This window comes from Miniopterus natalensis, chromosome X (genome assembly GCF_054644295.1).
Source record: "Miniopterus natalensis isolate mMinNat1 chromosome X, mMinNat1.hap1, whole genome shotgun sequence".
NCBI lineage: Eukaryota > Metazoa > Chordata > Mammalia > Chiroptera > Miniopteridae > Miniopterus > Miniopterus natalensis.
The window spans coordinates 52,243,024-52,266,797 of record NC_142103.1 but is presented as its reverse complement, the minus strand read 5'-3'; the positions used below and the strand labels follow the sequence as shown (position 1 = coordinate 52,266,797).

Genomic DNA, 23,774 nt, shown 5'->3' with positions numbered 1-23,774 from the left:
TTTTATTTGTCAACATTCAGAGTTTGCTTTAGTTTTGTAGTACGAATAATTCAGTCTGCTCTTGGCATTCTGAAACATGGATTTGAAGGATACATATACACATGGTAGGCAAAGTAGGTTCAAAATCGTAAGTATTGAAAACACAAAATTTATTTTTGTGTAACTATTAATTTATTAATAATTGTATTATTTGTTATTATTAACCTACTTTTGCCCACCCTTGTATTTTAGGAATACAAAAACCATACATTTTTTTAAAATATTCAATATTTTATTAGTTTTTGGTGTGCAGGATAGCAGTTAGACAATTATATAATTTACAAAGTTATCCGCTAATAATTCAAGTACCCACAATATTATTGACTATGTTCCCTGTGCTGTACTTTACATCTTGGTGACTATTTTGTAACTACTAATTTGTACTTCTTTTTTAAATTTTATCTTTATTGTTGAAAATATTATAGATGCACCCCTTTTTTCCCCTTGACCCCTTCTACCCAGCACCTGTTCCAAGCTCAGGCCTTCACAACACTACTGTCTGTGTCCATGTGTTATGTGTATATGCATCTAAGTTCTTTGGCTAATCTCTTCCCACCCACCTACCTACCCTAGCTTTCCCTCTGTAATTCATCAGTCTGTTCCGTGCTTCTATGTCTCTGGATCTATTTTGTTCATCAGTTTATTTTGTTCTTTAGATTCCACTTAATTACAATTGAGATGATGTGATATTTGTCTTTCTCTGACTGGTTTATTCAGCTTAGCATAATACTTGCCTTCAATTTTAAATGCTAACTTTGCTGGATAGAGCAGTCTTGGTTGTAGGTTCTTGCTTTTCATTACTTTGAAAACTTCATGCCAATCCTTTTTGGCCTGAAATGTTTCTGTTGAGAAATCCGCTGACAGCTTTATGGGGACTCCTTTGTAGGTAACTATCTGTCTCTTTCTTGCCTTTAAGATTCTCTCTTTGTCTTTAGCATTGGTCATTTTAATTATACTGTGTTTTGGTGTGGGTCTCTTAGTGTTCATCTTGATTGGGATTCTCTGTGCTTCCTGAACTTGTGTAGCTTTTTATTTCACTAGGTGATTATTTCTTCAAACAGGTTCTTTATTCCTTGCTTTCTTTATTCTCCTTCTGGTAGGCCTATGATGTGGATGTTGTTATGTTTCCTGTTGTCCCAGAGTTCCCTTAAATTATCCTCATTTTTCTTAATTCTTTTTTCTTTTTGTTGCTCTGTTTGGGCGTGTTTTACTACCCTGTCTTCCAAATTGCTGATTCTATCCTCTGGTTCACCCATCCTACTTTTAATTCTTACCATTGTGTTCTTGATGTCAGATATGGTATTCTTTTTTTCTGACTGGCACTTGTTCAGATTTTCTATCTCCTTTTTCATGTTGATGTAGTTGTCATTAAAAATTTTTTGTAGTTCTCACTAAGTTGTTTGAGCATCCTTATAACCATAATTTTTAACTTTGTTTCTGTTAAATTGTTGGCTTCCATTTCATTTAGTTCTTTTTCTGAAAATTTTATTTTTTCTTTCATTTGGCAGTTCTTTATTTCCCCATTTTAGCTGTCTTTTTGCATTTGTTCCTATGTGTTAGATAGATCTACTATGACTCCTAGCCTTTATGGGGTGACCTTATGTAGTAAGTGTCCTGTGGAAAATGGTCATAAAGTCTACTTGAACTCCTGAGCTGAATGCTGTAGTAATGTCCTTTGTGTGGGTTATGTGAAGCCTCCTGTTGTAATTGGGAGCTGGTTGTTGTTAGCTTGTTCATTGGTGAGATCAACTTTCATCCCATAAAAATAAACTTAGCAAGATGGGGCCAGCAGGAAATGGGAGTGCAAATCCAGTACTCCCTTTGATTGAGGAGATACAGGCCCTCAGACCTTGAAAGGGGAGCTAGATCCTTGCCTTCTAGCTTTGCTGTTCCCCATCAGAGACCTTGAGGGGATTCTGTGATGGGGTCACACTAGATGACCCAGCTCTGAGTTGTGTCGTTTTTCCCCCTTGAGCCTGCACCAACAGGGTTTGGAAGAAGAGAACAAGGCTTCCCCCTCCATTTGAGGTGTCTCTTACCCTTGGGAGGAGAGAGAAAGCTGTGGCCCTCCTTCTATCTCTGAAGTGCACTGCCAGAGCCCCTGTTGGAGTGCTATGAGTGAGTCTTGGGACCTTCGAGTAGATCAAGTCCAATGTTCAAGCTCTGATTTGTACCTCCTTCCCTCAGTGGATATGAGATTAGCTGGGCAGGGCCAGCAGAATCTTGGGATGCAAATCAAATCTGCTCTTTGACTTAGGTGGCATGGGTCCTTAACCCTCAAGAGGGGAGGTTGCTCTCATTTTAGCTCCACAACAGAGCTCTGGAAGGGAAGCTCTAAGGGGTTCACATCAGATTTCACAGTTCTGATTTGTGACCACTTTATCCTGTGAGACTGCACCTGTAGGGTGGTGCAGGTAGGTCTTGGAGTAGTAGATCAAGGCTGCCCCCTCTGGATGGGGTTGTGCCAGCTCTTGGGAGAGGAGAGAGTATATGATCTGCTTCTATTCCTGCAGCTTGCTGCCAGAGGCTCTGATGTAGACCTCCAAAGGGATGGCTCCAGATGCCCAGCTTTGACCTGCAATTCCTCCTTTTTGGTTAAAACTTGGTTGGTGGTGTGGGCAGGTTTTGGGAATGCAAAACCAGGCAAACCCTTGTTGGGTGTGGTGCAGGTCCTCAGCCTTCAAGACAATAGGTAATCACTTGCCCTACATCTCAGTAGTGCCCTGCCAGAGCTCTCAAAAGGAGGCTCCTAGGGGAGTCACAGCATATTTCACAGATCTGATTTGTGACTCCTTTTCCCTATAAGTCTGGGCCTGCAGGATGATGAAGGTGAGGTTTGGAATAATAGATCAAGGCTTCCACCTCTGCTTGGGGTAGTGCATGCTCTTTTGAGGGGGAGAGAACTTTTGGCTGTGACCCTCTATCCCTGTATCTCACTGGCAGAGGCCCTGGTTAAGGCTTCTGAGAGTGGAACGCCACATGTCCCACTTCTAGTTTGCAGTTCCTTCTCACTGTGGGTCTGCATTTGGCTGGTGGTGCTGGTAGGTTTGAGGAATGCAAATCCAAGCAAACCTTTGTTGGGGGTGGTGCAGATCCTTGGCCCTTGGGAAGGAAGCTAGATGATTGCCCTGCAGTTCAGTGGTGCCCTCTCAGAGTTCTTGAAAGGAGGCTTCTAGGGAGTTGCACCAGATTTCACAGTTCTTATTTGTGACCCCTTTTCCCTGTGAGTCTGTACCTGCAAAATGGTACAGGTGGAGCTTGGAATAATAGATCAAGTCTACCCCCTTCGCTTCAAGTGGCACTGGCTCTTGTGCGATGGGTGTAGAAAGCTTACTGTCCTCTATCTCTGCAGCTCACTGCCAGAGGTCCTGGTGAAATCCTCTGAGGGCGGGTTCCAAATGTCTGATTTTTGGTCTGCACTTCCTTCCCACTGTGTGTCTGCACTTGGCTTGTGGTGCAGGCAGATTTGGGGAATGCAAATCCAGACAAACCTTTGTTGAGGTTAGTGCAGGCCCTCAACAGGGTAGTTAGCCTCTGGCTTTCTAGCTGGGTGGCACCCTGTCAGAGATCCTGAAGGGAGGCTTGCAAGTGCATGCTTCCCCTTAATTCCATAGCTGCCTTCTGCCTGAGGCCCTGACCTGGGCTCCTTCCACTGGGTATTGAGCCAACCTAACCCGTGGGAGGGGAGAAAGATTGGCTCTTGTTTCCAAGCCACTCAGTTCAATGTTCATCTTAGACTGTCTATAGTTTCTCCAGAAAATAAAACACTTTTCAGGACCTTTTTGGGTACAACCAACAATCCTTTATGCCGGACTCAAGCTTGGCAGGGTGGTGTTGCCAGTATTTGGAGGGCAGTGTTAATGCATTTTCTCCTGCTTGTGCTGTAAGAATACAAGTGCTGGACCCTGAAAGATGGCATCTGGGGACAGTGTGGGATGTTGGCTCAGGTCTGGGACCTCAGAAGCCTACCTTTCTGATCTCCAGCATTATCCCACCCAGATCTTCCCTTATGGCTTCTGTATGCCCTGAATCTCCTTCCCTCTACCAAAGTCCTGGGTAAGCACCCGTGAGTGAACCCCTGTGTGTTAGCTTTTTTGGAGAATGCCTAGGTTTCAAGAAGACTCCCTCCCCTTTCCAGTGTACAAATTCCCCACTTATTTTGCTGCCTAATGTTATACAGGTTCTTCTTCCAGGCCCTGGTATTCTGGGTTGGGGGTCCTGACATGGGATTGAGACCCTACTTTCCTCTGGGGGAGCTTTTGCAGCCACAGTATTTTTCTGGCTTCATAGCCACTGCCCCTAGGTGTAAGGACGAGCCCTTTCTGCATCTCTGTCCCTCTTACCAGTCTTTATGTGGCTTCTTTAGTAAATTCTTGTTCCATGCCCCTGTCCCTCCTCCCAGTACTAACATGGATTCGCCTATATATCATTACTTATAGGACTTCTGTTTAGCTATAGACTTCAGGTGGTTCACAGTGATGGTTGTCATGTAGTTTAGTTGTAATTTTGATGTGGTTGTGGGAGGAGGCAAGTACAGCATTTACCTACTCCTCCATCTTCACTGGAAGCCAACTAATTGTTTTCATAGTTTGAGGTCTTTTGAGAGCTTGGAGAAAGGGTGGGAACAAATGCAAGATGTGGAAATTGACAAGGGAATTGGTTTTGAGAACAGGAAAAATATTCAGAGGTCCCAAAAGGGAGAACTCAGTGAAAGCTGGAATTGTCAGGTGATATGCATGGTATAGATGTTTCTTTCCCCAGATTAGTTAACTTTTCAACCATTATTTCTGCAAATATACTTACTACCCTTCTCTCTCTTTCTCAAACTCTCGCTCTCTCTCTTCTGCTTCTAGAATCCCTATAATGCAAATATAAGAGTGCTTGATGTTGTCTCATAGGTCTCTTATGCTTCACTAATTTTTTAAAATTATTTTTTCACTTTATTGTTCTGATTAGGTGATTTCCACAATTCTGTCTTCCAGGTTGCTAATCTGTGCCATATTAGCTAATCTACTATCAATGCCTTCTAAGGTATTTTTCATTTCAGTTATTATAGTCTTCATTTCTGATTGCTTCTTTATTATATTCTCTCAATTTTTGTAGAATTTCACTCTGAGTTTTTTTATTCTACTCTCAAGTCTATTGATCATCCTTATGATGGTTCTTCACATTCTTTATCATACAAATGACTGATCTCTATTTCTTTCTTTTTTTAAAATATGTCTTCATTGATTTCAGAGAGAAGATGGCAGAGGGAAAGGGAGAGATGGAAACATCAATGATGATAGTCATTGATCCTTTGCCTCCTGCAAGCCCTCCCCCCCCCCCCGGGGATCGAGCTCCCAAACTGGGCATGTGCCCTGACCAAGAATTGAACCATGATCTCCTGAATCATAAGCCGATGCTCAACTACTGAGCCACACCAGCCAGTGATCTCTATTTCATCAGTTTTCCCTCTGTGTTTTTTTCTTTCTTTGTGGCGTATTCTTATATTTCCCTATTTTGTTTAACTTTTTGTATGTTGTTTTTCCCTATGAATTAGAGGATATAGATATCTCAGTCTTGAAAAAATGGTCTTGTATAGAAGTGGCCTCTGTAAAAATGGAATCCAGGGTGGTTTTGGTAGGCTGGTTGGTGTTGGGGCAGTCTTGTGCCCTTCTTAGTGTTCCACCTGGCCAGAAGGAGCAGGTTTCATTTGCAGCAGCCTGGTGTACATTCATGTGTGGTAACTCCCTGTTGTTCAGGCTGTACATGGTCAGAATGGAGTCAGAGTGGGACAGCCTGATGTGTGTGCATTCTTCTGTGCCATTATGATTGGGGCATGGTGGCCCAGTGTGCGCATGGCACACCCAGTTTCTTTAAATTCTGTTTTCTGAGCTTAGTCTGGACAAGGCTTCCCTCAGTGTGTGTGTGGGTCTGAACAGGGCTTCCCTCTGTGAGAGTGTGTGTTTGTGTGTGTGTGTGTGTGTGTGTGTGTGTGTGTGTGTGACTATCCCTACTAGTTCCATACTTTCTTTGTATGGGTAGCCCTGTGGGCATACACCACAATGCATTGGTAGTTTTGCATTTTCTTTGGGTGGAGTAGTTTTATATATACATGCAGCAGCTAGCTACTAATTTTATACTTTCTCTGGGTGGGCAACCTTATGTGCATATGCAGTAGCACCCTATCAGTTCTTTCCTTTCTCTTGACAAGAATGCTTTGTGTGCAGGCACTGCAGTGCCCTCCCTGCTAGTATTACACTTTCCCTTGGAGAGGCACCATTATGTGCACATGCAGCAGTATCCTGCTAGTTTTTTCCTTTTTTAAATGGGGAAGCCCTATATGCAGGCACCACAATATTCTGATAGTTCTGCATTTTCTCTGGGTGGGCCAGGCCTTTGTGGATGTACAGCTCAGTGGATGTGTGTACCAGCACTTTGTTGTACCTAATGAATCAATTTCTAGGTGAAGGAGCCCTGTGCATGAGCACTCTGTCACTCTCATGTTCCTACTCTAGTTATAGTAGAGGTGACTGGATACACATAACAGCAGCCTTGAAGGTTGGCCAGTGCACCTGGAGAGAGCTTCCTCTTGCTTTCTACCTGCAGGTAAAATGTAAACAATGGCACTCATAGATTATTCTGATGCTGGAGAGTTTCCTCAGCTCCTGAAGAGCTCTTATAGTTCCCCCAAACTTCTCTATGTGGTCTCTTTTTCTTTCTCTTGTTTGTTGTACTGAAGCTGTTTAATTGGCCTTCAGTTATCTCTCAAGAGGAATTTCTTTAAATATATGGGCACATTTGATGTGTTCTTTGGAGGGAGTGAGCTCAACATCCTTTAATGTCTCATCTTGGACCCACCTCTACTTATTGTCTTTTGATGATTCTTGCTTGCTGACCTCTTAAGATTCCAGTCCGTGGATACATGGTAGATAAAGAGTAAATTCAGAGAACTCACTGTGTTGTTGTACCTCAAATTCTTAGGTCATTTAACTATTTTTTCCAGCTTTCAGAGTATTTTTTTTTTTTAATGATTTTCTGTTGAGTTGTTTCCACGGCATATGGTTGTATTAATAGAAGAGTAATAGGAAAGAAAATTCAAGTCTATGGCATCTTGCTAGTATTTTCGTTTTCTTCTTCACATTTATATTATTTATTTCACCTAAGCCAGCTTATGCCACCCAATCAGAACAACAAAGTGAAAAAAATCAAACTGTGATGTTGGCACTCCCTTTAGTAATTGAATTTTATCCTCAAGAGTTTAGGAAAGAAATGGGTAATGCCCTTCATCTGGGATTGCTAAGTCAGCAATAACCCTGAGCAAGTAAGAGCAGCTTATTGCTTATCGTTCATATTGGGAGAGAATGTGTGTTAGATATCATTTGAGATCTGCTCAGTAGTTATATTTCAGTGTTGATTGATGATACCTGTGGTCTTCAGGTAACCATTTGTGACGTATAGTCCCAGTCTCTGGCCTTTTTTTCTTTTTCATGTTCATCACATTGAACTAGGTTCAACTTCTCAGAAATGCACTAGACTCAGCATTGGGGTGCTGATATAAACTATGTTAACCTGGGCCAGCCACCACATTTTCTGCCATATCTAGGCCTCAAGCACAGCCTTATATACAATCTCATTGGCTGCAGTGTTTTCACATTTAGCACTTCAATTTCACTCAAAGGCAAAGGCAACCATGTATGATTGTATAGTTTGTGTCCCGCACAAGGGTACACAAACTATATGTTCTGGCATGGTAATACATCTATTTTTCCTCAAAGAAAAGGCTACTTTTAAAAAATTCACACAAAGATGCCAATTAAGCTACTCAGAGCCCTGTAAATGTTGATCCCTCCTGATCCATGATAATGTAATTGATCCATTGTTCTTAAGGAAGCTTAATACTTTTTGTTGGAAGTATTGCCTTGAGCATTGCTCTGACAATTTTGGAACAGAGACTTAAGCAACTTTCTGAGCTTCATTTTTCTTATTTGCATAATGGCAACAATGATGCTTATTTTTCATGGATATTTAAGTGAAATTAAATAAGGTTGAATACATACAAGTGCTTTTTAATTTTTATTTAATCCTTATCCCAGAACATATGAAGGGAGGGAGGGAAGGAAGAAGGGAGAGAGAGGGAGAGAGAGAGAGAGAAAGAGAGAGAGAGAGGTGAGAAAGAAACATTGATTGGTTGCCTTCCTCACACACCCAACTGGGGACCAAACCCACAACCTAGGTATGTGCCCTGACTGGGAATTGACCTTTTGGTTTACAGGATGACACTCTTACCATATGAGCCACACCAGCCAGGGCCATACAAGTGGTTTTAAATTAAGAAGTTCTGTACAACTGGTGGTCATTGTGCTGCAGTCTAGATGAGGAAATAAAACAGACATAAAACATCGCCAACTTAACAAAGAAAGGCATATAAGATGGCACAAGGGACAGGGCAAAGGCATCACAATAATAATAACAGATAACACTTCTTAAATTTTGTTGATTTTTTAACTACAACTAACAATCAATATTATCCTGTATTAGTTTCAAATGTACAGTATAGTGATTAGAAAATCATGTACTATACAGAATGATCTCAATGTATCACGTACCCACCTGACAATATTATTATTATTATTTTAAACAATATATCTTTATTGATTTCAGAGAGAGGAAAGGAGAGGGAGAGAGAGAGAGAGAGAGAGAGAGAGAGAGAGAGGAGAGAGAGAAACATCAATGATGAGAGAGAGAGTCATTGATCGGCTGCTTCTTGCATACCCCCAACTGAGGACCGAACACGCAGCCTGGGCATGTGCCCTGACCAGGAATCGAACCCTGATCGCCTGGATCCTAGGTCGACGCTCAACCTCTGAGCCACGCCCGGCTGGGCCTGATGATATTATTGACTATATTCTCAATGCTGCAATTTACATCTCTATGACTATTCTGTAAATACCAATTTGTACCTCTTAATCCCTTTGTCTTTTTTACCAGTCACCCCAAATCCCTCCTCTCTGATAGCTGTCAGATTGTTTTCTGTATCTATGGGTCTGTTTCTCTTTTGTTTGTTCTTTTATTTTGTTCTTTAAATTCCACCTATAAGTGAAATCATGGTATTTGTCTTTCTTTGTCTGACTTATTTCACTTAGCATTATACCCTCTTGGTCCATTCATGCTGTCACAAAAGTTAAGTTTTTATATTTTTTTGGTCAAGTAGTATTACATTGTGTGTATGTACCACAGGTTTTTTAATCACTCATATATTGATGGGCACTTGGATTGCTTCCATATCTTGGCTATTGTAAATATTACTCCAATGAAAGTAAGGGTACATATATTCTTTCAAATTAGTGTTTTGGGTTTCTTTGGATGTATTCCCAAAAGTGGAAATGTTGGGTCATTAAGCAGTTCCAATTCTAAATTTATAAGGAACCACCACGCTGTTTTTTATAGTGGTTGCACCAATCTGCATTCCCACCAACAGTGCACGAGGGTTCCCTTTTCTTCATATCCTCAACAACACTTGTTTGTTGATTTATTGATGATAGCCTTTCTAAGAAGTGTGAGATTATATCTCATTGTGGTTGTAATTTTCATTTCTCTGATGATTAGAGATGTTGAGCATCTTTTCACATGTCTACTGGCCATCTGTATGTCCTCTTTGGAGAAGTGTCTATTTAGGACTTTTGCCCACTTTTTAATTGTATTGTTTGTTTTTCTGGCTTTAAGTTGTCATAGGTTTTTATAAAGTTTGGATATTAACATATTATCAGATGTATCATGGACAAATCGCATTCTATAGTTTGTCTTCTTGTTTTGTTGATAGTTTGCTGTGCAAAAACTTTTTTTTTGATGTAGTCTTATTTTTTAATTTCCTGTGCCAAAAGTGATGTATCAAAGAAATATTGCTAAGGGAATGTCAGAGAGTTTACTAAGATTTTTTCTTGGTGTTTTATGGTTTTGAGTCTTATATTTAAGGCTAAAATCAATTTTGAGTTTATCCTTGCATATGCTGTAAGAAGTTGCTTTGGTTTTATTTTCTATATATATCTGTCTTATTTTCTAAAAACAGGTTATTGAATAGACTATCCGTACCCTATTGTATATTTTTCTCTTCTTAATAAAATATTAATTTATCATTAAGGCCTGGGTTTATTTCTGGGCTCTCTATTCTGTTCCATTGATCTATGTGTCTTTTTATTCCAGTACCATGCCACTTTGATCGCTATGGCATTGTACCATACATTGATATCACTTAGCAGGACACACATAACTTGGTTCTTGTTTTTCAAGATTGATCAGTCTTTTTGGGGTCTTTAGTGGTTCAATATATATTTTTGGATTTTTTGTTCTACTTCTATGAAATATACCACTGGTATTTTGACAGCAATTGCATTGAATCTACACACTGCTTGGGGTAGTATGGATTTTAATGATGTTAATTCTTCCTATCCATGAGGACAGTGTATGCTTCCATTTATTTGTATCTTTTTCAATTTCTTTCTTTAGTATCTTATAATTTTTTCTTTTCTTTTTAAAATTTATCTTTATTGTTCAAAGAATTACAAATGTCCCCTTTATTCCCCTTGGACCCTTCTACCTCGCACCCACCCTCCACCCAGACCTTCACCACACTATTGTCTTCATCCATGAGGTATGCATTTATGGACATAAATTTGTTGGTTAATCTCTCCCCCACCACACACCTCCTCATTCTGAGGTTTGTCAGTCTGTTCCATTCTATGTCACTGTATTTATTTTGTTCATCAGTTTAATTTGTTCTTTAGATTCCACATAGAAATGAGATCATGTGATATTTACCTTTCTCTGCCTGGCTTATTTCACTTAGCATAATATTCTCCAGGTCTATCCATGCTGTCTCTAGGGGCAAGAGATCCTTTTTCTATACAACTGAATAGTACTCCATGGTGTAAATGTCCCACAGTTTTTTTTATCCACTCATCTACTGATGGGCATTTGGGCTGTTTCCAGATCTTAGCAATTATAAATTGTGCTACTATGAATATAGGGGTGAATAACTCCTTTCTGATAAGCGTTTAAGGTTTCTTAGGATATATTCCTAAAAGTGGAATCACTGGTCAAATGGTAGTTCTATTTTTAATTTTTTGATTAACCTCCATACTGTTTTCCATAGTGGATGCACCTATTTGCATTCCCACCAACAGTGTATCAGGGTTCCCATTTCTCCACATCTTCACCAGAAAGTGTCATTTGTTGATTTGTGGATGGTAGCCATTCTGACAGATGTGAAGTGATACCACATTGTGGTTTTAATTTGCATCTCTCTGCTAATTAGCAATGTTGAACATTTTTTCATATGTCTCATGGCCATTTGTATGTCCTCTTTGGAGAAGTGTCTATTCAGGTCCTTAGGCAATTTTTTAATTGGATTATTTGTCTTCCTCTTGTTGAGTTTAATGAGTTCTTTGTATATTTTGGAAATTAACCCCTTATGAGAGGTATCTTGGAAAATGTATTCTCCCGTTTCATGGGGTTCCTTTGTATTTCTTTTGCTGTGCAGTAGCTTTTTATTTTATGTAGTCTCATTTGTTTATTTTTTTCTTTGTTTGCCTTGCCCTAGGAGAAGTATTGGTAAAAATTCCATTATGTGAGATGTCTGTGACTTTACTGTTTTCTTCCAGGATTTTTATGGTTTCAGGTTTTACATTTAAGTCTTTTATCTATTTTGAGTTTATTCTTGTGGATGGTGTAAGTTGGGCTAGTTTTATTTTTTTGCATGTACCTGTCCAATTTTCCCAGTACCATTTATTGAAGAGACTGTCTTTACTCCATTTTATGCTTGTGCCTCCTTTGTCAAATATTAACTGACCATAATTTTTGTGGTCAGTTTCTGGGGTCTCTGTTCGGTTCCATTGACCTATATGTCTGTTGTTGTACCATTATCAGGCTGCTTTGATTACAATGGCTTTGTAGTATAGTTTGATGTCAGGAAAAATGACTGCTCCCACCCTGTTCTTGGTTCCATATAAATATTTGGAATATTTGTTTTAATTCTGTGAAATATCATGTTGGTATTTTAATAAGAATTGTATTGAATCTTTAGATTGCTTTTGTAGTATGGATATTTTAATGATGTTAATTCTACCAATCCATGAATATGGTATACTTTCTATTTGTTTATGTCTTTTTCTATTTCTTTTTTTGTTTCCTGTGGTTTTCTCAGTATAGGTCTTTTACAACTTTGGTTAAGTTTATTCCTATGTACCCTATTTCTTTTAGTTGCAATGTTAAATGATGTTTTTTCAGTTGCTCTTTCTGAGAGTTCATTATTGGTGTATAATAATTCTATTGATTTTCAGATGTTAATTTTGTATCTTGCTACCTTGCTGAATTCATTTATTAAATCTAGTAGTACTTTGGTGGAGCCTCTAGGGTTTTCTATATACAATATCATGTCATCTGCAAATAATGATAGTTTTACTCTCTCTTTTCCAATTTGGATACCTTTTATGTTTTCTTCTTGTCTGATGTCTGTGGCAAGGACTTCCAGTACTACGTTGAATAAAGTGGTGAAAGCAGGCAACCTTGTCTTGTTCCTATTCTTAGGGGAAATGGTTTTAGTTTTTGTCCATTGAGTGTGATGCTGGCTGTAGGTATGTCATATATGGCCTTTATTTTGATGGAGTATGATCTCTCTATTCTCACTTTATTGAGAGTTTTTATCAAAAATGGGTGCTGGATTTTGCTGAATGCTTTTTTGCATCCATTTATACATTCATATGATTTTTGTTTTTCTTTTTTTTACATGATATATCACATTATTTATTTATTTATTTATTATTTTTAATAAATATATCTTTGTTCATTTCAGAGAGAGAAAGGGAGAGGAAGAGAGAGAGATAAAAGCATCAATGATGAGAAAGTCATCATTGATTGGCTGGTTTCTGCACACCCCCAACTGGGGTCAAGCTCACTCCCCAGGCATGTATACTGACAGGGAATCAACCTGCCATCTCCTGGATCCTATGTTGAAGCTCAACCACTGAGCCATGCACAGCCGGGCTGTATCATATTTATTAATTAGTGAATATTATACCGGTCTTACTTCTCTGAATAAATCCCACTTAATCATGATGTATGGTCTTTGTAATGTATTGCTGGATCTGATTTGCTAGTATTTTGTTGGAGATATTAGCTTCTGTATTCAGCAGTAATATTGGTCTGTAATTTTCTTTCTTTTATTGTCTTTATCTGGTTTTTGAATTAAGATAATACTGGCCCCATAGAAAGAGAAAGGAGTCTTCCCTCCTCTTGAATTTTCTGGAATAGTCTGAGGAGAATAGGTGTTAATTCTTCTTTGAATGTTTGGTAAAACTCGCCTGGAAATCCATCTTGTCTCAGACTCAAGTTTGCTGGGAGTTTTTTGCTTACTGCTTCAATTTCATCAGTTCTTATTGGCCTCTTCAGGTTTTCTGATTCCTCCTGATTGCGTTTTGGAAGACTGTATATTTCTAAGAATTTGTCCATTTCACCCATGTTGTCCAGTTTGTTGGCATATAGTTAGTTGTTCATAGCATTTTTTTGTTTTTACAATTCTTTGTATTTTTGTGGTGTCACTTGTTATATCACGACTTTTATTTCTGATTTTATTTATTTGAGTCCTCTCTCTGTGTCTTGGTAAGTCTGGCCTAAGGTTCCTCAAACTTATTTATCTGTTCAAAGAACCAACTCTTGGTTTCATTAATCTTTTGTGTTGTTTGTTTAGGTTCTATGTCATTTATTTCTGCTCTTATCTTCATTATTTCCCTCCTTCTATTTTTTCAGGGCTTTTCTTGCTGTTCTCTCTCAAATTCTTTTAGTTTTAGTGTCAGATAGTTTTTTAGAGCCTTTTTTTTTTGTTTCTTGAGGTATAGCTGTACTGCTATGAACTTTCCTCTCAGGACTGCTTTTGCTTTCTCCTAAAGATTTTGGGTTGTTGTTTGTTCATTTTTGCTTGTTTCCAGGAAGTTTTTGATTTTTTCCTTTATCTCTTTCATAATCCATTCATTGTTTAATTACATGTTATTTAGACTCCATATGTTTGAATATTTTTGAATTTCTTTTAGAGTGGTTGATTTCTAGTTTCATGCCACTGTGGTCTGAGAAGATGCTTGATATGATTTCAGTCTTCTTGAACATATAGAGACTTATTTTGTGCCCTATCATGTGGTCTATTTTTGACAACATTCCATGTGCACTTGAGAAGAATGTATATTCTGGTGCTTTGGGCTGAAATGTTCTGTAAATATCTATTAGACTTAGTGTGTCATTTAAGGTCTTTGTTGATTTTTTGTCTGGATGATCTCTCCATTGGTGACAGTGAGTTGTTAAAGTCTCCCACTATGATTATATTGATGTCGAGTTCCCAATTATAGTCCACCAATAATTATTTTTTATATATTTAGGTGCTCCTCTATTGGGTGCATATATGTTTATAAAGGTTATGTTCCCCTGTTGGATCAATTCCTTTAGTATTATGTAGTGACATTCATTGTCTCTTGTTATGGTCTTTGTTTTGAAGTCTATTTTGTCAGAAATAAGTATTGTTATCTCAGTTTTGTTTTGTGTTTTTTTTTTCATTTCCATTTGTTTGGAATACTTTTTTCCATCCCTTCATTTTCAGTTTGTGTGAATCTTTTGCTTTGAGGTAGGTCTCTTGTAGAGAGCATAATTATGGGTCATGTTTTCTTATCCATTCAGGTACATTATGTCTTTTGTTTAGAGCATTTATTCCATTTACATTTAAGGTTATTGATATATACTTATTTAACACCATAATTTCCCTTTATGCCCATGTACCTTTTTCTCAATATTTCTTCTTCTTAAAGCATACCTTTAAGCATTTCTTGTAATACCACTTTGGTGATACTGAACTCCTTTAGCCTTCTTTTTCCTGGGAAGTTTTTTATTTCACCATCTATTTTGAATGTTAGCTTTGCTGGATATAGCAGTCTTGTTTGCAGTTTTTTGCTTTTCATTACTTTGAGAACCTCATGCCAATTCCTTCTGGCCTGAAGTGTTTCTGTTGAGAAATCTGCTGACAGACTTATGGGGGCTCCTTTGTAGGTCACTGATTTTTTCTCTCATGCAGTCTTTAAGATTCTCTCTTTGTCCTTGCCATTTACCATTTTAATTATGATGTGTCTTGGAGTGGGTCTCTTTGGGTTCCTCTTATTTGGTACTCTCTGAGTTTCCTGAACTTGTGTGGCTTTTTCCTTCACCAGCTTAGGGAAGATTTCCGTCATTACTCCTTCCAACTGGTTATCTATCTTTTGCTCATCTTCTTCTCCCTCTAGTAACTGTATAATGCAGATGTAGTTTTGTTTCATGTTGTTCCAAAGTTCCCTTAAATTGTAGTCACGCTTTTTAAGTATTCTTTCCTTTTGCTGCTCTAAGTATTTTTATTCTACCTTATCTTTTAATTCCCTTCTTCAATTCTCTGCTTTTAAGTCCTTCCAGTGTATTCTTGATGTAAGATATAGTATCCTTTATTTCTGCCTTGTCCTTATTCATAGTATCTATGTCTTTTTTTATGCTGATGGATTTTTCACTAAGTTTTTTGTATTTCCCTTTAAGTTCCTGAATGGTTCCATTAAATGTCTTGTGGTTCTCACTAATTTCCTTGAGAATCTTTATAACCATTACTCTGAACTCTACTTCTGATAACTTGGTTACCTGCATCTCACCAATTTTTTTTCCTGGCAATTCTTCATTTTTTCTAGTTTGGCAGTTTTTTCTTTGTCTTCCCATTTTAATTTCTCTTTGTGTTTGTATGTGTATATTAGATATACTTGCTTTCTCCCACTCTATGGGATGGGCTTTTGTAGCAAATGTCCAGTGGGACTCAGAGGTGTGTTTTCCTTATATTTCTGAGCTGTATGCTCTTAGGTGTGTCCCATTTGTGGGTTCTTTGGGCTCTCCTGTGATTGGTTCTTGATTATTCTTGACCCAATTGTGGGAGGGCTCTCCTTTCAAATTGACTAACTGCGAACCTCAGCCACAACCACATCATGGTGAGCTGTTGTACAGGTGCTGACAAGGAAAAACAAAACACAATCAAACTGACAAGAAACAAACAGGAACCTACAAAATATACCAACAATCACAATGAAAACAATCTAAGAGAAAATATAATTAAGAAAGCAAAGTGAGAACACAAATTCTAATGCTAATGGGAAAGAGAGAAAAGGATATTATTGCTAATAAAAAATGTAAACGAGTAAATAAAATAATAAAAGGTAAAAAATAGAGAAGTTACAGGGAGATAAAAGTGGCAGAGAAAAGATTCTGAAGGGAAAGAAGGGAAGCAAAAAATAAGGGTAGAGAGTAGGAATAGGAAAGTGGTTAAAGAAAAACAAAACAAAACAAAAGGGAAGACTGAGAATTAAGTGGGAATAAAAGTTATGCCAATGGAACGAGAAGAGAAAGAAAGATAAATCAAGGTAAGGAAGGAGGCCAATAAGAGATATGAAAGAAACAATAGAGTGAAGCAATAAACTTAATTATTATTATAATAATATACCAGCAATAAAGCAGAGAATATTAAGAAATTCTTGATAATAGAACAGAAAAAAAAGAACAAGTAAAGTAAGATAAAACAAATCCAAAACAAAAATTAAAATTAAAAGGTTAAAAATTTATAAAAATTTTTTAAAATTAAACATTTTTAAATAATTAAAGATTTTAAAATAATTAAAATTTTTAAAATAATTTACAGTTTAAAAAAATTTCCCCTTTTTTCTTTAAAAAAAATGCCAATGAAGTGATGTTTGGGCAACTTATGTTTTCTGAGGCTTACTGTTTTGTATACTGATGTCAGGTCTCCTGGGGGGTACTTTTGTGTCAGCCAATTTCGGGGGCTGTCTAGGTTTGGCTCCCAGTGTCCTTATTTCACTGGTTGGTCTGAGGCTCCCTATAGGCCACTACCAGCTGTCAGGTATTACACCTTCCCCTTGTGGTTGCCTGGTCTTACTCCAGCATCTTCTGAAGAGAGTCTTTAGAATGCACACCTGCTAGAGTAGCTCAGGCTATTGATTGCATCCCTTACTTGGAGATTTCACTGTCAGGCACTCAAAAGTTAATCTCTGCTTCAAAGCCAGCTCCTCAGTTTCTGCCATATCTTCCTATTTTAGTTTCCCATATAATGGCCTGCTGCAGGTTCAGACTGAATTCAATCTTTTGCCTTTTCTATATGGGCAATTTCAGAGGCCTGAGCTCAGTGGAATTAAACAAAAAAGACTCCAGTGCATATGACACCTGTGCAGCCTCTAGAATGGGATTTAAGCATGTTCCCAAGCAATAGTCTCTGAAAGTCTTACTCTTGTGATGTCCTCCTGTGAACTGTTCTCCTTTCCCCCATTGAACTGTGCCCAGAAGGGGATATCTTGGGTTTCAGTGAGCTGAACCAGCCCCTTTCATGTTGGGGGTGGTGCTCTTAGCTTTCAGGAGAGGTAAGCATGCTCTGCCCCTCCTTTTCCAGTTCTGGTTGTCTGATCTGATAGGGTGCTTAGTTCAAAATCTCCACAATGCAGGCACAAATCTCAGCTTTCACTGGTCTGTCTCCCCTGTGTAAGCCAGGAAGGTGGATGCTGTGAGGTGCCGACCAGTAATCAAAAACATATAAAGTTAAAAAACAGGCAGAAAACCTGCTTTGAGAGGATCTAGCACCCTTGCACCTTGGATCCAAGCAGGAGGGGTTGCAAAGTTAGCCCCAAGCAGGTCTCCTGCATAGCTGATCTCAGTAAAACTGGGCCAGCTCAATGTGCTATCCTGGCTCTCTTCAGAGCAGGTAAAGTTCTCAGATATGCCCCACTGACAGCTCCAGTCCCTTTCTGGTGGTGGGAGAGTTTCTTCCCCTTCCCCAAGTCACACAGTTCAAATGTTTTCTGGGGCTCTGCATAATGCCTTATAAGAAAGCAGAGGGACTCTTTAGGTCACTGCTGGGTGCAGCCCAAAGGCCCCTTTCTATTTGGAAGCCACACACTGCAGGACAGCCTTCCTTGTGATCAGCATCCGGTGTGAATCTCTCCTGTCCAGCGCTGCCACCATTAGGAGCATTGTTTCACTGGAAAGGTACGGCCCCCTGCTTGCAGGCAGACTGTTCCCCTTACTCCCTCTGCCTGCCATGCATAGGCTCTCCTTCCCTTCTCCGCTGCTAAGGGTTTGAGATCTCTGCTTTTGGATGTCAGTTCAAATTCCCCATGGGAGGTAGATTTGCAGCCTCTTATCCTTGGGCCTACCAGTCAAGCAACTGGCTTCAGGGGGAACTCCCACTTTCTTCACCTCCCCCTCTCTTACCAACCTCTATGATGTTTCTTCAATGCTCCTTACTCAAAATATGTCCATCAGCTATATTTCTCTTGTTTTTCCAAACTGGCTACTCAGTATTTTAGCTGTAAATCCCATCTGTGCTAGAAGCAAAGGCACTCTGCTTCTTGTTAGAGTGCCGCCATCTTGCCTGAGCTAATAGAGTGTGTATAATCTTTCTTAATAGTTTGCTGAGTATTTTGCATCTATATTCATCAGGGATATAAGCCTATAATTTATTTCTTTGAAGTGTCCTTATCTGGTTTTGGAATTAAGAAAATACTGCTCTCATAAATTGAGCTTGATGAGCTTTCCCTTCTTCTGAATTTTTTGGAATAGTTTTAGAGGGATAGATGTTAATTCTTCTTTGAATGTTTGGTAAAATTCACCTGTGAAAGCCTCCAGTCCAGCACATTTGTTTGTTGGGGGTTTTCTGATTACTGCTTTGATTTAATTAATTATAATCAGTTTGTTCATATAGGGTGTCCCAAAAGAATATATCTACACACTTTAAATAATTGTAAAATTAGTACTTATTAAAATAAATTTCATTTTCAAAATTGAACTGTCAGCTATTAAAGTGTGTATACATTTGGGGGGGGGGACACCCTGTGTTTTCTGTTTCATTTTTATTCAGTTCTGGAAGATTGTATATTACTTGGAATTTATCCATTTCTTCAATATTGTGCACTTTGTTGGAATATGGTTGTTTGTAATATTTACTTGTAATCCTTTCTATTTCTGTGGTGTCAGTAGCTACTTCTCCTCTTTCATTTATGCTTTTGTGTCATCTCTGTTTCTTGATGAGTCTGGTTAAAACTTTGCAATCTTGTTTGTCTTTTCAAAGAACCAGTTCTTAGTTTCATTTATCTTTTGTATTATTAATTGAGACTTTATTTCATTTATTTCCACTCTGATTTATATTATTTCCTTTCTACTACTCATTTCAGGCTTTGTTTGTTGTTCTCTTTCTAATTCTTTTAGGTCTAATGTTAGATTACTTATTTGACATTTTTCTTATTTCTTGAGGTAGGCCTCTATTGCTATGAATTTCCCTCTTAAGACTGCTTCCCCAGTGTCCCATAGATTTTGCATTGAGTTTTCGTTTTTACTTGTCTCGGTAACTTTTTCTTTCTTCCTTGATCTCACTGCTAATCCATCCATTGTTTAATATCATGTTATTTAGCTGGCATGTGTTTGTGTTTTTATGTTTTCTTATTGTAATTTATTTCTAGTTTCATACCATTTTGATCAGAGTAGATGTTTAATATGATTTTAATCTTAAACTTTTTGAGACCTGTTTTATGTCCTAACATGTGGCTTATCTTAGAGAACATTCCATGTGCACTTGAGAAAAATGTATATTCTGCTGCTTTGGGGTGAAATGCTCTGAAAATATCACTTAAATTTATCTAGTCTATTGTGTCATTTGTGGCCACTGTTTCCTTGTTGATTTTTTTGTCTGTAAAATGTATTCTATTATGACTATATTACTGCATAGTTACCCCTTTATGTCCACCAAGATATGTTTTATATATTTAGGTACTCCTATGTTGGGTGCATAAATGTTTACAGGTGTTATACCCTCTTTTTACAATGATCCTTTTATTATTATGTAATCTCTTTTTTGTCTTTTTTATAGCCTCTGTTTTAAAGTCTATTTTGTCTAATGCAAGTTTTGCCACCCCAGCTATTTAAATTTTTATTTGCATGAAATAAAAATATTTTTTTCTACCCCTTTAGTTTTAGTCTATGTGTATTTTTTGTCTTGAGGTGAGTCTCTTGTCAACAGCATATATATGGGTCATATTTTTATTCATTCACCTATCCTAAGTCTTTTGGTTGGAGAATTTAATTCATTTATATGTAAATTGATTATTGATATATATATATTTATTTCCATTTTATTCTTTATAACTATTTCCCATTTCTTTTTCTTTCTTCTTCATAAAGAATACCCTTTAACATTTTTTGTAATATTGGTTTGGTCATAATGAACTCTTTTAGCTTTTTGTTTGTTTGTTTGTTTGGGAAGTTCTTTATTCTCCTTCAATTTTAAATAATAGCTTTTCTAGGTAAAGTAGTCTTGGTTGTAGCTTCTTGCTCTTCATCACTTTCAGTATTTCATGCTAAACACTTTTGTCCTGAGTGTTTCTTTGAGAAATCTACTGATACTAATGGGAGTTCCCTTATAGGTAACTAATTGTCCTTCTCATGCTGCTTTTAATATTCTTTTTCTTTAACCTTTGCCATTTTCTTTATGATGTGTCTGGTTGTGGGCCACTTTGGGTTCATCTTGATTGGGATTCTGTGCACCTGGACAGGTGTGCCATTTTCCTTCACCAGGTTAGGGACATTTTAAGCCATTATATCTTCAAATACTTTCTTCATCCCTTGCTCTTGCCCTTTTCATTCAGGTACTACTATAATGTGGATGTCTTTATGCTTGAAGTTGTTCCAGCATTCCCTTAGACATTCTTCATTATTTATTTATTTTTTTCTGCTTGAATGTTTTCAATAACACATTTAAAACACCATGTGCCAGGCTGTTCCAAGTAGTTTTGGAAAAAAATTTATTCAACCATCTCAATTCTATGTGGTAATTACGTGTTTCCTTGACAGAAAAACTAAGGCACAGAGATATTTATTAACTTAATAAATAGCAGAGCTATGATTTGAACATAGGAATTCTGGACACTAGAGTCTTCTCTTCTGACTACAATCCTTAAGAGTTCAGAGAGGGAGGGCTTGCTTACTGGGATGGTAGGATCTGTCTTTTTGGCAAAGTGGGATTTAAATAAGACCTGGGATGGTAAGTAGAATTTAGATGTGTGTGTAAGAAGAAAGAAAGTATTCCAGTCACAGGAAAGCATGGGAAAAGGCAGAGTAGGAAGGAGGCCAAGACAACCAGATGAATAAGCAGGTTGGTCCATAGTGGGGAAATGAGGAAGGAGTGACCCCAGGTCCAGTTAATCGTGACCTAAATTTTGGAAAATATTTAAAAGTTTCTCCCCATTGGGAGATGATATAACACTTGCTATATCTAGCCTCTTTCATGGTTGGCTGCTTGTACCCAGGAGATAAAAGTCTTAAGCTACAAAAGAATAAGTGGGAATGGTGGAGTTTAAGGTGTCTTCTACTTGACAGAAGATCCATACACCTTTAAATGACATGACAGCCATGTCAGTTGTACACTTCGTTACAGAGGTATGGTATCCTCATAGATGACCCTTTAGCTCCCATTTCATGAAAACACTCTAAGTCATTCAAGGATGAAGTGCAGGAAGCTGTGTCATTTCTTCAACTTGAAAAATTCTATATGTCACTGAATTAGATTCAAGAAAAATGTCATTTATTTTGATTCCTACAGTCTCATGTAAAATAAAAACAGAATTCTTAATCAAAGATTTTATGTAAAAGAATATTATTAAATACCTATTAAGATCATAACCCAGGTCCTGGGCTCCAGAGGTCCTGGAGTACTAAACAATCTGTACAATAAGGAAGGCCCCTTTGAGGGAGTGTTCACTCAGGGGTGTTATGAATTCTTGAGTGAGAGAGACAAAGAAGGGGAAATTCCTTTCTACCATAGGGGCTCAAAATGATGATGCAAAGGACTATCAGAAGACAACTCAGGGCCCTGATACCAATACAGTGCCCCAGGGTCCAGATAAAGGAATTACTTCCTGCTCTTCAACCCCTACTGCCCAGAGACCTTTCATTCTTCCTTTTACATATGAAGAAAGTGAGTGATAGTAAAAAGAAGAAACTAACCTAGGGTCAAAGAGGATTCTTTCTGTGACAGAGAGCATGATACCTCAAAGATTCAAGTTAAACTATATGCAGTTGCCATTTTTATAGTCCAAAAATAGTCAAAAAAAATATTAGAACCAGAAAGAGCTTAAAAGTCATCTAATTCAACTCTGTTTCCTCAATTTCATCCTACATATGAAGAAATTGAAGCACACTTCATGACTCTTCCAAGGTTGTGCATCTCTGTAGAATTTATTGGGCCTTGAGACAGCGTTATCAGTGAACATATGCTGCATTGTAAATATTCTTAATGGCTTTCCACAGTCAGATCAAAAATTGCCTGCTAGAAGGGACTGCAGTTTCTATTTCTTGAGTTTTCACATTTGCTTAGCACAAGGTCACCATAGTTCATGTAGACCTGTGCTGACCTTTGGCTTCCCCCAAAGGGAAAAAACTGATATTTTCTAAAGAAGCTTCCGTCTTTCTACATGTCTGCCAACATCTGGCATCCCTCTGTCTAAAATATACCCTCCTATCTCTAAAACCATCAATTCTAGGTTGTGTGTTTCTTTTTATCTCTCTGGCTAGCCTGAATACTGTCATCAAGAATAAGGAGTCCATTCAGAATGAGACTGAGATGGAGCTTGTAAAATACCGTTCAACCCTGGAGCTTGAAGAGGAAGACCAGATTAAAAAGGCTTCCCTCTTGGCACAGTCCACCACCTGACTATAACTCTGTGGTCCACTACAGCAATGTACCCATGTAATTTACTACCAGTGCCCTTTGCCACCCCTTTACAAACTATTCCTTTTCTGTCTCAGAAATCAACTAATTCTTTTCACATTTATGTAATGATAACAGAATTACTAACTTGGGACTGGAAAATGAAAAAAGAACACCTTGGCAGAGAATCTCCATTCTTCACATCTTTTGGAGGCACAGCTGGCTCAAGCAGGGCCCTCAGGCTTGATAGAAAGACAATATGATGTTCAGTCCCATTTCTCTTCCTATTAAACACCAATGACTCTACCTGAGTGTGTGCAGCCACACAACAGCACCTTGAGAAATTTCATATGCCCCCCACCACACACTTGGCCCATTAGATTTTCATGACAGCCACTAGACAGAACAATCTCTGTTGATCCCTCAAAGACCTACACAGCTTACAGTGAGAAACTGTGACCCCATCATATTCAGATCTTGGCAGTCAGCCTCCAAACAGGACTTGGTGGACTTTTACCTGGATGTCTTTTCTTAAAAAATATTAAAGCAGCCATTATTTAGACCTCACATTTACTAGGGTTTTCCAGTAGAAGGAAATCGGCAGTTATTTGTCTGCAATATCACTCATGAGGCATCTATCCAAAACTCCACAGCTTCCTTTGGTTTCAAGCAATTTCTAGTAGCTCCAATGGTAGTTGGTCATGCCAGTATATTTAGGATACTCTCCCTATGAACTACTAGTCTTATCAGCTTTGTGTTGTTCCCATGCCAGAAAACATCCAATCACACTCACATGTATTTCAAGAATATCATGACTTTGATATATAAGCTCCCAGACCCACATGTCAGGTACACGGCAACATATAAGGTGTGTCTACATAGACTCAGACAAAAGCAGTGCAGAAGGGTTTGTGCCTGCTGCCCTTCCAGATTGGCCTATACTTTTCTGCTT

The 23,774-nt window shown here is 38.2% G+C and overlaps 1 pseudogene; it reads left to right on the top strand.

The window, feature by feature from the left end:
• Positions 1-22,865, top strand: part of LOC148090484 (vascular endothelial growth factor receptor kdr-like) — a 269,330-nt pseudogene extending 246,465 nt beyond the window's left edge.
• Positions 22,866-23,774: the final 909 nt, after the last annotated feature.